This window comes from Pectinophora gossypiella, chromosome 2 (assembly GCF_024362695.1).
Source record: "Pectinophora gossypiella chromosome 2, ilPecGoss1.1, whole genome shotgun sequence".
Lineage (NCBI taxonomy): Eukaryota > Metazoa > Arthropoda > Insecta > Lepidoptera > Gelechiidae > Pectinophora > Pectinophora gossypiella.
The window spans coordinates 9,781,886-9,797,590 of record NC_065405.1 but is presented as its reverse complement, the minus strand read 5'-3'; the positions used below and the strand labels follow the sequence as shown (position 1 = coordinate 9,797,590).

The 15,705-nt window shown below is 38.2% G+C and overlaps 2 protein-coding genes across 4 annotated transcripts in view; one reads left to right on the top strand and one right to left on the bottom strand.

The window, feature by feature from the left end:
* The window catches only part of LOC126374343 (major facilitator superfamily domain-containing protein 12-like), a 96,924-nt gene extending 86,970 nt beyond the window's left edge, over positions 1-9,954 (bottom strand). For both annotated transcript variants that reach the window (XM_050021011.1, XM_050021025.1), the window contains exon 1: positions 9,728-9,954. The gene's annotated coding sequence lies outside the window, so the exon portion shown is untranslated. The remainder of the gene's footprint in view (positions 1-9,727) is intronic.
* The window catches only part of LOC126374309 (semaphorin-1A), a 91,995-nt gene that overhangs the window by 13,438 nt on the left and 62,852 nt on the right, over positions 1-15,705 (top strand). The window lies entirely within an intron of this gene.

Sequence of the window (15,705 nt, the reverse complement as noted above, 5' to 3'; positions counted from 1 at the left end):
TTTTTAAACTACCGTAGTTTCTATATTGGGCGACGACATACAACTTTATGTTCCTAAGTTTTTTTTTTTATAACGGTCAATTTAGTAACAAATTCAAATACCGGCAGAGCAATCTACCTTTATATCTAACTGAATTATTAAACTATACGTGAATGCGGTGTCAGATCTTTATCGCTAAGTTCCTATATATTGTTTCCATATCCTCCACGAGCTACTAGGCTAGACAACTCCCCTGCGGGTATATCTACGTCACTGCTATAATCTTTGTAAGTAACCATGTAGAGTACAGTACATGACCATATGATTGACTTTTGTAATAAAAGTTGTTGAACTTGGCCCGTAACCTTTGTAGTAGAGCGGCCGCCTACTCTGAATATTGATAACATTGATCGCTATCTCTTATGCTATATTTATCAATGCCACACTACTGTTTCACGATCTTTGTTGTGTTCTGGTTATAATACCATGATTAGTTGCGGAATCACCCTAGGTCATGTCCGATCCAAACGACATAAATCAATATTAATATACCTATGCACGATCACGGTGGTACATCCCTTAATTCTTAAAACAGCGGTACCGAGTGAAGGTGCCAGCAAACCAAACTTCTTCCGGAACTTACGCGCTGTCAGAATTTTCAGTTTTATACGGAATTATAATCACTATCACAGAACAGAGAAGACCGATTCCACTTGTTGACTTGCAAAAATCAGTGGAGTTAAAATGAAGGAGGGATAAAAGAAAGCAATATTGCTATTTGACATTTGTTTGCATTGCGCACTTACTTTTATATGCGCAAATGTCAAATTGCAATATTGCTGTCTTAGATGAATTGCTCCTATGTGGCCATTTTAACCCCCCTGATGACATCCAATGACATATGCACTGAATTTTTCAGTCATAATTCCTCAGAACAAACGTCGACGCGACCCATAGCCATAACTTATAAAAAAAACTTTCAGGTGCTCAAGAGATTAAAATTAAAATACCTATACTTTATTGCACCAAAGAAATATAGGAAACAATGAGGCAACGTTCACCAAAATCAATATACTTAGGTTAAAAAAGGCTAAAAAGAGTCTTAATTCAATACATGACAATTCTCGCTTATTTATTTATTTATTTTTATTTTGAATAATCCGCGTACTTAACGTGAATAATCCGTGGAACAAAGCAGTAACTGTACGGATCATTGCTTGTAAGTCTATAGATAACCTATAGGTAATATGTGTATGACGACAGAAATATATAAACAAGATTACTTAAACAAGGTTTTCAGTTTGTACTATGTTATTAGTATCCGTTTCTATAGCGATAGAATAAAATTGGTCAATTTTAAGCTATAGTCTAGCTTAGGAACGAGTTTTAAATTGGAAAGAATATTAATAGCCTATCGGCGTGTTCGATAGTGAGTAATGGCTCTTTCTACCAACGAAAAAATACAGACTATATTCACTTATATTTGCGTTTAGTTACTTCTCTTTGTGACGCGAAATTCTTTTGTGACCTCCGATGCAACCTAGGCAAAACCCACAAAGGGAATCCAATAATCAATAAAAACTATATTATCGACACGTAAACGAAGACTTACATTTTATATAGCATACATACCTAATGTATTTTATATTTTTTGTGTTATTTAAACATAGATAGATACCTTAACAAGTTATGTGATACCTTAAAAGAAAGAAAAGTCTATAAAAACACACCACCCACGCATTTCGCGTCTACAAAAAAGGCCCAGTACATAAATTGACAAAGAATAAATATATTTATTTCAGAATATTTATAACGGACAGCTAGCAGATGCTGAATCTACACACTACATAAAATGAAATTCGTAAAATAAACACCTCGTGACGTCCCATACCTGGGTACAACCGTCACCTTATCAACTGCAGTGGTTGTGGAGTGTACTCCACTGCGGTACTTTAGGAGTAATGGGCCAGTAGCCAACACGGTTGCTAAGGAATTCCAGCAACCTGAAATAATTTGAGTAGACGTCTAAGTACGATATTGGATAGTAAATTACTTTTAATGTTTAAAATTATCATATTATATATAACATAAATAGCTGCATACGTCCCATTGCTGGGCACAGACCTGCCCTCAATGAACTGGACAGGATTTGGGGCATATTGCACCGTGCAGCGTGTTACTGGAGGTGTTTTACGGCTAATAGCCAGGGCCAACGACATGACGTGCCTTCCAAAGCACGGAATAATCATATCAGTCTTTTTCAAACAATCAAGTGATTCAAGTCTGCAATATTCTTATGAAGCAAACGACAGTCTCACAAATGATTTCAACATAGATCCCCACAAAGAATCGAACCCGGCCCTCCAGGTCGTAAGCCAAACGCTGTAACCACTAAACCACCGAGGCTGTTTTAAATAAGGCTTTTTAATATAGGCAATTTACTTTTATTGCAGGTCCATTATAAACCGTTTTATTGAGACTCAATGTACGTTAATGATGTAAAGACAGGCAGACATTATATTCTATTTAAAACTAATTTGTTAATTTTTACGCCACGAAACGTCATGAGGTAAAAGGTACACATTTAAAGAATAAAAATAGAATATTAAAGTTCAATAAAGGTTCTTAAATGGTTCTAAATATATTTGAGAATGAAATACTTACTTATTTAGTATTTCGAATGTTGAAAGCACGGTAGTGATAGACGGAAAAAGTAGAATTTTAAAATTAAGTACTTATCAGGTTTGTTTTATAATAGCATTAAAAATTATGAGTCACAATAATAATAAGCACTTACAAACATAAGTTTGTAAACGTAACGTAACGTTTGTTTGAAAACGTAAGTAGGGCACTAAAATGCTGAATGTGTCTCAATACCATTAGGACTGTCTCGGAGGCCTCACAAGTGTCACCGTACCCAATATTCAATTAGAGGGTGTTGGTTTCCATAACATATTTTCCACGTTATTTGTTTTGCTTAGAGCATAGAATAAGGAATAATACTACGTACAGAATGGCAACTCTCCCTACCAGTGGCTGAGCTCTCATGCCTATTTCCCGTTAGGGTAGAATAAGAGTTCCACTTACTACGATCCTGACACACCACCTTCGCTTCCTCCATCGATTTAGAGTAGGTACTCTATGTACTCCAATTTGATTTGCTCCAATACCTACCAATGAATAACTTTTTGTAGATCATCATCACTAATTTAAGAGCCACGTTCTTGTCGGTAGCATTCTCCGTGCTACTTTTTAGAGCAAAATAGGGCAGTGGTTTGCCTCCTGTCTTCCGCCCCGCAGTACTCTGTCTCACGCGAGTGTGATGGCGCCTAGACTAGTCTATTTCAAAGTCGTACTAGGACTCCCGTCCTCCGCATCTGAATAGTCTCTAAGACTTGTCCCCTCTATCCTGCATTGCCATACCGATGGCTCCCATCTGCGCCTGTGCAACCGTTGAGGTCTTCACCCGTATTCCTGGGCAAGAGTTCTACGTTATACCGCGTAGGTCTGGGCAGGTCGAACCAAACTCACCTACCATCTCACTTCGGTCTACTGAAGTAGAAGGCGGGCACCTTCCCCCCGCGGCAAGGACGCGCCAAACAGGAATTGCCCCAGTGGAGGGCAGAGACGATGACTATGTCACCCCTGGGATCGGGTTAATGGTCTTATATGAAACCAAAACCAAAGGCAATGAGATGTACTTAGATACTTTTTCATAAATTGTCAAATTATGACGTCGAAAAAATATCAACAATTGCTAGCCGTTTGATGACGTAAGTGTTGCATGAGTGTTACAATTAAATTGGTATCTCCAACATTCCAAGGACATAAATTGTATTATTGAAAATTAAGCGACTTACGTACTTAATTACTATCACTTGACACGTATACAAAAATCATTGAAACCTGTAAGTAATTACTTACTGTTACTAAAAGCATAGAATAAGGAATAATACTACGTCTAAAAATTCAAAATTGTTGCAAGGCAATTAAAGTAAATTTAAAACATTAGTCGTGCATGGGTAATTTATTTTTTACAAAATAACAATGGAGGGTGAGATGACGTCAGCGCGGCTAACCTTATGATATCCGAGTGACGAAGCTCGGTTAGATGAGGTCCATACTACAGGTACCACTTCTTGTGTAAGTTGGTTATGTATGTTGTTGTATGGCTTAATACGAATAACTGAAGTCGAACTAGGCTACTTGTAATTTCAAATAGCAAACACGATTGCCAACTTTCAATAAGTAACTTTACAAACTACTCTCGAACGAGAAATTCGAAATTGAGTATTTACTTAGAATTTTCCTGTTAAGAAAAACAAACCTCAAACTTTTCCTAAACGGATAAGCTTTGAGTTGTGTATATGTCACAGGTTATTTATCATTGTATACTTACCTCTTATAATTGATTCCTCGTACCACTACTAATGTATACATAACATCTGCGTCAATAGTATTGCATAATATGTTTTCTTAGGAATCATAGTAAAACCAGGTTTTCCTGTTATTGTTAGACTTTATAGTACTAATTGAATTCTATGTTCTTAGAATCCAGTTTGTGGAAAGTTAGAAAATAGAGTGTATTCATCTGTTCTTCTTCTGTCGTGTAGGTTGTGAGGTGGATTACCAACCTCATCAGATGTGGTGTCAGGGTTACTATTGAGCTGCCAAAGGCCCCTAACATCCATTATAATTTTTCTTCGAAAGAGTAGATAAGAAGCCACTCACATAATTTAAGTTTAAATAAGTAATTTTATAAGTTCGTTAGTGTAAGCATTTCCACCACTATCGTTAAGTTTCATGAAGTCTTATCAAGATGAAAGAAGCCTCATGCGCTCCTGCTCCTGGTGTTCTGAGAGAAACTAATTTAGAATCTATTTGCACTTCCTTCAGGTAATTAAAAAAGCTTGCTGGCTCTTCATTACAATAATATTACTTAAGTAGTTTAATATATCTATATCTTCACAACACCATATATCTTTAGATAATTAAACTTACCTTCTCACTCTTTTAGATGCAGCAGTCTCCTATTTAGGAAAACTTCATAAAGATTATTATGTGATTCTATTAGACCCATTTTTATTTTATTGAAATTCTGAATATCTGGCTACAAATACGTATGTGGCACTACCCAATCTAAATGTAACATAACAAACTGATATAACATACATTTCTTATTCTTATGCATTTTTTATTAACAAAACTAGTGTATTCATTAGTGAAGATATCGATCGTCATTTGACCCACTACCCTGAAGACTCATTGATTGATGTCAATTCGTAACAATTGCAATAAACGTACCATGTTGTTTGTCCTCTATTTACATTAAGGCGACACGATGACAATGGACGATCCCAATTGTTCGACCACTCAGTCCGCTTCCACTCATTCAGACACTCTGATTCGGTCAATTATACTGTCCATTTGTTTTGGTTAGCCCCAATTCCGCACCGGAGATTCTTTAACTGTACACTTCTAAAGGCGACGCTCTCCGCCTGTATGTAGTCTCGCTATTTCAAACACCATCTATTTATGCTACGTAGTTCTTGTACCAATTATCCGGGATACTTTCAGAACCTAAATTCAAGATACGATATGTTGCCAATTACTCAACAGATTGAGCGCAATGTCTCTCAATAACGAACCAACCAGGGTTTATAATAGGCCCCGTACGTTCCCTGGACATTAACTGTGTCATTTAGAAACACTGCGAGTGGTTTATGGAGACATGCAATCGTGGTATCCTATCGTAGGCTCGGCTTAGGAAAGCCTGTCATTAGGCCTGCCTTGTAGGGACTGAAAACCGTTTCTTTACTTACTTACTTTAAATACTTGCCGAGGAAAGATTGAATTCATTGTCCGTTCTTTAAAAGTGACTTGAACACTTAAACGAGTTAACATTTCAACAAGCTTTTGTAAGAAAATAAAAAGCACAAAAGTTAAGGGAATGTTGTAATGTCACAGACAAGTTGCAAAAGTTTTATTAAAACGGAGGCCATATCTGAAGTTACGATTTGTAAATCGAGACAAACGCAGACCCAGACTCGCCAACTCATGGGTCTTTTAAATCTTATTACTCTTGAAACGATTTCGATCTGAACAAATAGTACCTACTGTACCAATATCGGTAGTGTTGCAACGCTTATTAACGATCACAATCAGAGTTAATAATAATATAAAAGTGGACCGTGATACACTGTTGCATCATGAGACAACAAAAGAAAGTAGACGCTATTATCATATAACTAGTGGCTTAAGTGGAATAATTTGTATTCTCTACGAAGCGAAAATGTTTTCTCACGACTAGATTGTAGTAGACGGCTTTACACAACAATGCTATAACTAAAAACTCGCGGAGCTATGTCAACAGTGGCCAGCAATATGCAGGATAACCCGGCATTTGTCTAACGGTACAATATTTTCAACTAAGCCCGCACTTTGTTTACAGTAGTACGCTTTTTTCCCACTGAACAACAACATGTACGATTAATCATAAAACTATTGACGTCTATATAATGTCCAGAACTTGTTTCGTTTCCTGTTATAGTGAATGAAATGCGTAAAGAAAACAAATTTTCTTACTAGTAGATTAAATCGCAGGTTTTGCTTATACAATAAGGTCGTTAAGTCATTCCGTTTTAATAGCTAGGTACCTACGTCTACCTTGGACTGATTAATGCTCGGTTCGGCCAATTGCTCACGAGAGCACAAAAAGTGGTTTGGGCCCTCTCAGCCATCATTGTTGTGTCGACTAGAACAATGGGCATCGCGTGACAAGGCTCCACCAAGACAATACTCTGCATAAAGAAAACCTCTGCCGTCGCAAAACGTGAGCGTAAGTTTGAAGCCAAAAAAATCGTGACGCTGGGAGGCTAACATAAATAGCTCACAGAAAGGTCTGCTATTTTTGAATTTGATATTTTAGATAACGTTAAATAACCTAATGGCCTTATAAAAAGCTAATAAACTCATGAGAACCCGCGTCGTTTTGTCATAAAAAATGTTAAGCAACCATAATTATGTAAGTACTTACTTAAAGAGTGTACTTACTCACAAAGGTGACAAATTCAGTTTTGAAGACATTCTTGTTAGTTGAAATGAGAGACTAGGCTGTGCTGGCGCGGTGGTACAGAACGATGTCGTTTAGAGGAAGTGGTCTCATCCAATTAAGAGCATGCCCGCTGGATTGCTTCCAGCGCTTCTGCCGTTTTTGTAATTGTCTTCCCGCGTTTTTTCCTTTTACAATTGCGACATCGAGGAACGCCTTCTCCTTTTATTTTTAAGGTTTTACGCTTTGATACTTGAGGTTGTTTTAAATCGCGCTAGCGGCCTGTAAGATTTGTCTCGAATTGATCAATGGAAAGAGAGAATTCCTTTCTTAGTTTCCACTTGAAGTAGAAACAATTAAATGCTAATTTATTTTGTAACTTCACAAAGCTTGGTGTTTCTGTTAAGACAAACAAAGGGTAAACAGGATTGTGTACCTACTGGCTGGTAGTTTTGGTGGTAGTAGTGGTATGAATGTCGGTATCAGCTCACATCAAAGCTGGCGCGACACTCTACCCTCGGAGTATGCAAATGAGGGAATATTGGAGGTACCGGTGCGGCGCCCGCTATTGTCAACGTGTACCGTTTCGTTTGAAGCTACGCTGCAGTCTGCAAAATAATCTTACTTCTTAGAAAATGTCCTAGTTTTCACGCTGCATATAGTTACCTATAAAATTGCCTTATGCACCAGAAGTGCCTTTCACAGAAAACCAAGTAAATAATCTTTAAAATTAATTTATAAAATTTTTAGGTACCTATAAGTGGCCACTAAAGTATTTATTAACGTAATTTACTCATAACAGCAATAAATTACAGAAGTTAATGGGATAATAATAGCCAGAAGCATATAAAACAGGCATTTCATATAAGACCTTCTGAGTACAATAGACTACAACACGCATACTGTAGTTATGTATGCAGGCAGCTAGCCTTCGACGGCGGCTGCTTACTAAACGGTGTCAGTTCCATTCAAAGTATGATACGAGGGTTTATTGCCTGATACTCGCGCCAAACCAGCGACTCTTGAAACTACCAATAACGTGGCTTATTGTATTGCATTGTGCAGAGACTCCATACAAATATTCATACTATTAGTGCATTGAGAATTTGAATTGGTCTTTCATAATAACGTCAATTTCAAAATCCCGTGTATAAACTGACTAATCACTAAAAAATCGTCGGTCAATCAGTTTCAGCTAAGGTTAGTATTACGCTACTAGTTAGAGCAGTTACGCCAACGTTATGCTAGGTTTAAGTTATTTCGAGTTTATTTGTAGGCATTTTACTTATTCTTAGTAGTCTACGTTTGTAAAGTTACTAATCAATAATTTATTTTTGTTTTGTTTGTTTTATCTACTTATGTACTGTAAGTAACAGCTTTGTTTATGGTGTAAATATTTTTTTGATTTTTATCTACCTCTACAAATGTGTTCAATACTTACATCCAAATAAAGCGTTCCGAAAGCCTAAAACTAATGTGGCTTTCGTTGGCATTAGTTTGAACAAAAAGCCGACCTATATCCAACCACAATGGCGGTGATAGTGAGTGTAATAATAAAGCATTAATCTAGACAGACACCGTTAAGGCTCGTGCCTCGTGCAGTCGTGCCAAATCTCTTCATTATACTGGTTAGGAGGCGAGCACCGAGCGGTGCGTCCCGTTGCTTATACACTATCTGCCATCCCACGTACCTGGCACACACGCCAGTGTCAATAAGTGCCAGGCACAATGTGAAAGTCACACACGGTGACATTCAGCCTGAAGGGTCCACGTGTCATAAATATATATTAAATAAATTAAACCTTAAATATAACTTCACAAAACCCTTCATATTACGAGTAACAATACAAAGTAAAACAGTCGCCGCCTAAAAACTTGAATGTGTTTAGGACCAGTTTTAATATACCGTAGTTAGAGCCTTTGTGCGCAGCTGCATATATAGATATTTGTAAATGCACGTATCTATGGCCATCATGTTAACCAGCCATTACATAAGTATTCAATGCAGCGTACAAGCCTATTGTTTTTAAACGTATTACTATCCAAAACATAAAATTAAACGCTCATTGGTACGCTACATTGGTGTCAGACGGTGATTTGGATGCGCGCGGGATGTGCGCCGCTAGAGTGGCGGTGGTCGCAGAACGAATGCCAATGCGCAATTATATTTAGCGTTGAACAATTATTTGCACGTTGAATTAAATAGAAACTGTGTCAGCCCGTGCACCGCTTGCACCCACTAAGTTTTCGCCGCTAGAACGGGAGCTGCATTCGTCAGCCATAACTACACCTTTATAAATGACGGTGCGCAGACCACAACTGAATACAAATTAAACAAGAACTTAAACGCGACCTCGTTTTTAATCGGCTCTACCTAGATATATTTCAGCCCCACTGATTTGCGATATAAACGAACAAATTATTCATGAATTTGTTATTGATAGGTAAAATTATACCTATGTCAAAATTTCCCTATTCAGTATACATATCCAACTGGGAAAACTAATGAACTGAACTGACAAAATGTTGCTATTTGGCTACACTTCAATTAAATATGAAATAGAACGTGTAGGTACAATTATACCTACCAATAGTCATAATCTAAATATCAATGTTTAGTTCGGCGATGGCTATGTAAGTATCGTAGGCTTTTGATAATAAATTATCAAAGTGATAGTTTGAAAAATGTATACTTACGTAGGGTCGTCAGGCTATAGCGAGTTTCTCATTATGTGAAGTGAAGCGACAGGAAACTATTTATCCAATCGTCCTGCCTCAAGGTTTTGCCATGAAAATATTGTCGCTGCGCAGACGTAGTCGCATTTATCTGTTACTTGGTTTGGCAGCCGTCCATTTGTTACCATCGACGCTGGTCACAGACAACGCGAGCAATCTATACCAACATCGGCGGAATATTGATTGTTTCTTACTGCTAAAACCGTTATAATGATCGCGAATACTTAGCGTGCTATTTATTACAGGATTTACTATTCATTTACAACCCAATACAAAGTTACACGTTTGTTCTATAGTAATAAGATGCTGCAATGATATTAAACGTGAACAAACTTCTTTTTGTTAAAAAAAATAAACATTACATACCCTATACCTGCAGTTATTGACGTTACAATAACATGCAAGTGAAAGCCTGAAAAACTCTATACGTAACTAATTACCTACAGGTAGTAGAGTTGTAAAGAACTGAATGAAGATTTAAATCAGAGTGCATGTAGCAGCAACCCACACAAATCGATGCACTAATCACGGGTGGTGCGTTAGCGTGAAAGCCTGCGGTGGACGGCGGGGAGAGGCGGAGGCGCACGAGTTGCATATTGATGCAGGCTGTGGCTGCGGGGGGTGCGGGGAGGGACAGCCACAAAACGGTCCGCGCCGTACTTTGGACCGGCGCCCGGGCCACGACATCACTCTCCACCAACCTCAACAACACTCCTGTAAATACTAACAGCTCGAGGGCTCGGATACTCGGGTTTAACGTCCGTGCGTGGAACACAGCCAAGTAATAAAACGTCATGTTTATACGACCAGTCTGCAGCCCGTTTGTGTAGGTGTACTACTACGGTGGACGCACGCCGTGTTTGTATACTGATGAGGCTCGACCGGTTGCCACGGACATCGCTAAACGAACTGCAAATAAAAGAAAGCCGCGAGGGCGAGGGCGGGTGGCCACACCACAAAGGTTTCAATTTAAATATTACGTACGTATACTGATATAATGTCGGCCGGGAGGTGTCTGCCCGAGTGGACTGTTATTGTTACACGTAACGAGGCTATTGTTCCAAGGGGAGGTTAGAGAGGTGTCATCCCAGCCACATTGTGCGTCCGGCAAGTGTTTTAATATCGACTGCGACCATTGTTATCAAAATTTATGTGTTATGAAAGAAATAGTATCTGGCAACATTCACATAGAGCCGGCAAGTTTATAAATACATACTTTGTTTAATTGGACTTGGAATGTAGTGACATATAGGTACTTATAAGTACTCGTATACACAACTAAACCACAACTTAGTCTTATGTACTTGAAGCGTAGATATAGACCCTCGTGCGCTTCGATCCGTACGTGATTAGACGCAGACGTCGATGTAGGTACCAGTCGTGAGTATTTACATATCGCCCGGAGAAAGTACGCGGAGTGCTCTCACAACCTGCCATTGATCCCTTAATGGGACTAACGGAGAGTAAACAGTACAAAAGAAACAAATCCCAATACCGCATTATCATAATGGGTAGAATTAGAGAGCCCATGATGTGATTGAAAAATGTTTCATATAATTACCTACGTCTACGATTCATGTTTCGTTTATTATCATCGTCGAATCACGACTTCACTCAGTGGTTGATTTTTTCGTTTCATTAATTTAATTACTGTTTTTTTAAGAAGCTACATTCCAAGGTTTCAAATATTAAATATTCGGTGTTAAAAAAATAGAATTAATGGTCAAATTATTTCCGCTCACTTTATTCCTGTATATCACGTGAGGTGAAGGATATATAAATCACTTTAATTATTCGTTTCATTGCGCAAACGCATCTATTGCTAACGAGCGGTTCGCCGCGACCAATCAACGCTTGTCCGTGAAACTTCGTGCTCTGAATTATTATAAGCCTTACGCATAACTACAATCTGTGCAAAATTTTAAATTATCTCCGATCTCTATCTCGATTAACGCGTTAACAGTTTGTAAGTTGACATTGGCTTTTTACATTAGGTGCACTAGAGCCGTAACGAATGTACAATGGAATCGTTTGAGCGGATCTCGTCACCTTAACGAGGTAAAATTTTAACGACGTCTTCGCGTATAACCTTGATCTTTTGTGAAAACACAATAGCCAACCACACGACAGTTACAATAGTTGAGTTGTGCTTTATCGATGTACGATGCTCCACAACATTACCCGCAATACAAGTTCAAAAACCTTTTACAAAGTGTTTTTAAATGCATTCGAAGGTTAGCTCTGTCAAGTGAAATCAGCTTTATCGAAAATATATTACAATTTAATATTCGAATTAGTTTGATTTTAACTACTTAGCAACAGCTAAACAGATACCTCATTACATAAATTTTAGTTTGTGATTTGGGTTTATATGTTTCGCATATATACGCTACTTACATTTTAAACTAAGCGCTGTCGTATTCACCGACATGCATTGGCCTGTATTGTGTACTGACATGCCCATAATACAGGTAGGTCAAACGTGATTGTCTGCTTACAGCTTGCGGGCTCCTACATAATGTATGCTATAACTGTAACCCCAAACACACCTCGCCTTAGACAGCGACACTTTTTGACGCGCTAAACTCTAGATGACAAACTGGAACATTCAAAACGATGTTTAGTCAAGCGATTAGCTGAGCGTAGGTGGATATTGGCTATAATTCGTTTCACACCAACGCCATTGTGTGACATTCTGTGGAGCGAGGCAACATCGTAACCAGGCACGTCGTAGTATCGACAAAAACTGAAATAAATTACGTAAATAAAGTACTTATACGTACTTTAGCAATGTTTCCACCATAAAACTCTAGCACGGTGTAAAAACAAGCGTAAAATTGTGTTTTGATACAAGTTTGATAATTTTAATATTGGCAACTATTTGATGTGAAACGCATAGCCTCTATGAGTGTCGCTTTTCCCTCAGATCAATTCGTCGCAGATAAGAAACATTCGAGTCTGTTTGTCAACAGTCGAAGAAAAACTAAAACTAAACTAAAAAGTAAAAAAACATTTTTATTTACAATTTATCTCCAGAAAACCGTAAGAAAATTGTTTTAACGTATTAATTATGTATTTTGTGAGCTTAAATAATTAATCACTGGTCGAACAACAAACCTAATGACTCAATCGTGTTGAATTGTGGAATGAGTTAAAAGGTCAGGAAGCATCATAAGTTCATCGATTGAAAAAAACTGGCTGTGTGTAGGTTACTTGCACGACGGTGGTCGATCTTGGAAGCTACATTATATACATATTTATGACATATAAATACGTATTTATAAGCTCATACGTCGCATCTCTGTAGATGTCAACACAGCGGAGGCATGCCGTCTGCGCCGCCAAGGTTAATACGACACTCGGCATGGCTTACAATGGGTAGAATGGTCCTCGCGATTTGTTAATGGACTAAATTCGCCTAAAGTAGATAAACAATAGCGTGTAATCATTCTTTTGGACAGACTAAAACTACGTCGCGGCTTAAATACAAATATTTTTATGTAGAGACGGAAATGTAATATGATACACATAAGTGGAACGTGGTATAAAGTATTTGAAGAATGTTAATGGATATAATTGTTTGATTCGGCATTTACAGCTAGAGTGTCGTAAACGTACGTGAATACTGATCAAACTTGAGAAGTGGACAGAGGAATGCGCGGGTCTGATGCAAGAGCGCACCTGCAAGCGCCCGCGCCGCCGCCGCGCGGTCTTCCTACACCAATTAATCTCACGTCAAGAATTCTCTTACGATTCAGCAGACATGAGATAACTGGAAAGATACTTAGTGACTTGCATTATAAATTCTTCAGTAATTAATGTACGTCTCCATTGCATTTAGTTCCACAGTCATAGAACGACTGCCGCTTTGCCATTCGAACAAAGAGCAATTAGATTGCTTTGTTTAATCACAAAGAGATCATGCGCAAGACTGCGATAGAGTAAATACTTAGGTAGTAGTTACCCATTCCACGCGCATTAAACGGTATCGATATCTAGTGATTTAGCGGTGCGTGCGCTCGCGCAGCGCTGTGAAATCGCCGGTGACCGCGCCAAGATAAACTGCTACGTTATGCGATAATCGATAAAACAAAGGTTCTGTTTATACAAATCACAACAAATCGATTTATTTTGGTACACATTTAGTGGCTGTACAAACATGAACACAGTTTTCGATATTTGTGTTTGGAATGAAATCTTTTGAAATCGGTTCCTATGCATTACTTGTGTCAATGTTTTCTGAGAACAGATTACTTATCAAGAGTTTCCCAGAAATTATGACACTTATCATTGAGTGTTTGCGCGTTGTCTTTAAACTGAGCAAGAACTGCGAATAAGTGGAAAACATAATACGTATTTACTTACTATTTACATATAATATGCATATGTACGCACATGTAGCGTTGTGTGTTTGACCGATGAGCATACGTGTTATGAACGTCTAAAGTAAACTTTGCAAGAGCCAAGACCATTATTGTAAAACAAGTAAATATTGTAAATCCAAGAAATAGCGTTTCTTTGAATGTAACACGAGTTATCCCAGTATGCTGATACTCGTATATTTAAAAATCAACACGTTGATGTTTTAAGATTATAGATGGTATTCATAATAAAAAGTACCTACAGGGTGTTAGTAACATCGTAACGAAAGCTTTGAGGGATGATTCAGACCATGATTCTGAGTTGATATCAAGTGGAATTTTTCGTCGCAAAATCATGGAACTGAAAATAATTTGAAAAGGTATAAAAAACACATGAATTTTGCGACGGTAAATTCCACTTGATATTAATTCAGAATCATCCCCTTAGCATTCGTTACGATGACACTAACACCCTGTAAAACTTTATTGCACAAACATTCACAAGACATTTCCGGGAACAGTCGCATTGATGTATATAGTATATTACTATAGAATACTGTTCTAACCTCAATGATTAGTTATAAATTTTATTAGAGACATTATCAACAAGATACAGGAGAGAACGCAAATCGTAGACTCAAAATATGGGTCTGATTGCTGCAAATTCGCCAAGTGCTATAAAAGGACCGACAGCGGACTGCGTAACGATTCTACGAAACAGTGTGTTTACCTTATGTTTTCAGTAGAACACACACTTACTTAGGTATAATATTCATGAAATCTTCTCCGAGGGGTTCGTTTCATTTTACTGCTGATTGTGAGGCAAAAACACCTGAGCGCAAAGCCAGCCTGCTTGCAACTACTGCCGACATATATCTGACTTATTATGTAATCATTGTCTGCCTTCCTTACACGCGGCCTATGAAAAAACGTACAAAAAAATGTAGGTCAGACACAGATGAGTAAAGTTGCAGAGGCACCTTGATTACCTGACTCATCTGCCGTTTCAATACTTGAGATGTAAAAGCGGCATTAAACTTAATTACGGGAATAAAAGTTGGAACTCTGACCAGACGGAGAAGTAATTACATTTCTACTGGCTTTGAATTTTAATCGTTTGCGAGCGAAGGCGGCAGCGAGCACAGGCACATAACCCGGGCCGCGCCCGCCGCCCGCACCGCACACATGCTGATCGTTTTCTTCATTCAATTTACGGGAGAAAATTTATTAAATTCACTCGAAAGGAACTCCATTTCGATATAGGAAGTACCTGCTGAATACCAGAGCAGTAGCTTGAAGTTAATTTATTTTCTGGTCCATTGGACATCCCGCCATTCCTGTGACTGCTTTGGAGAATGTACAGGGTTTATTGTAGGCAGTTCGTCTTTATGGCGGATTACCTTTATTGTTATACGGCTGTGAGTGACACTCCAATTACGTTTAACCAGTAAGTAGCTGTCCTTGGCAAAGGGGAATATTTTAATCGCCGGAGTGAATGAAAATAAATGGCAACACGATTTTACCGCAAGTAAGATAGACGACGTACAAGGTGTACAGTGAGGTGCGTGTGTTAAAATC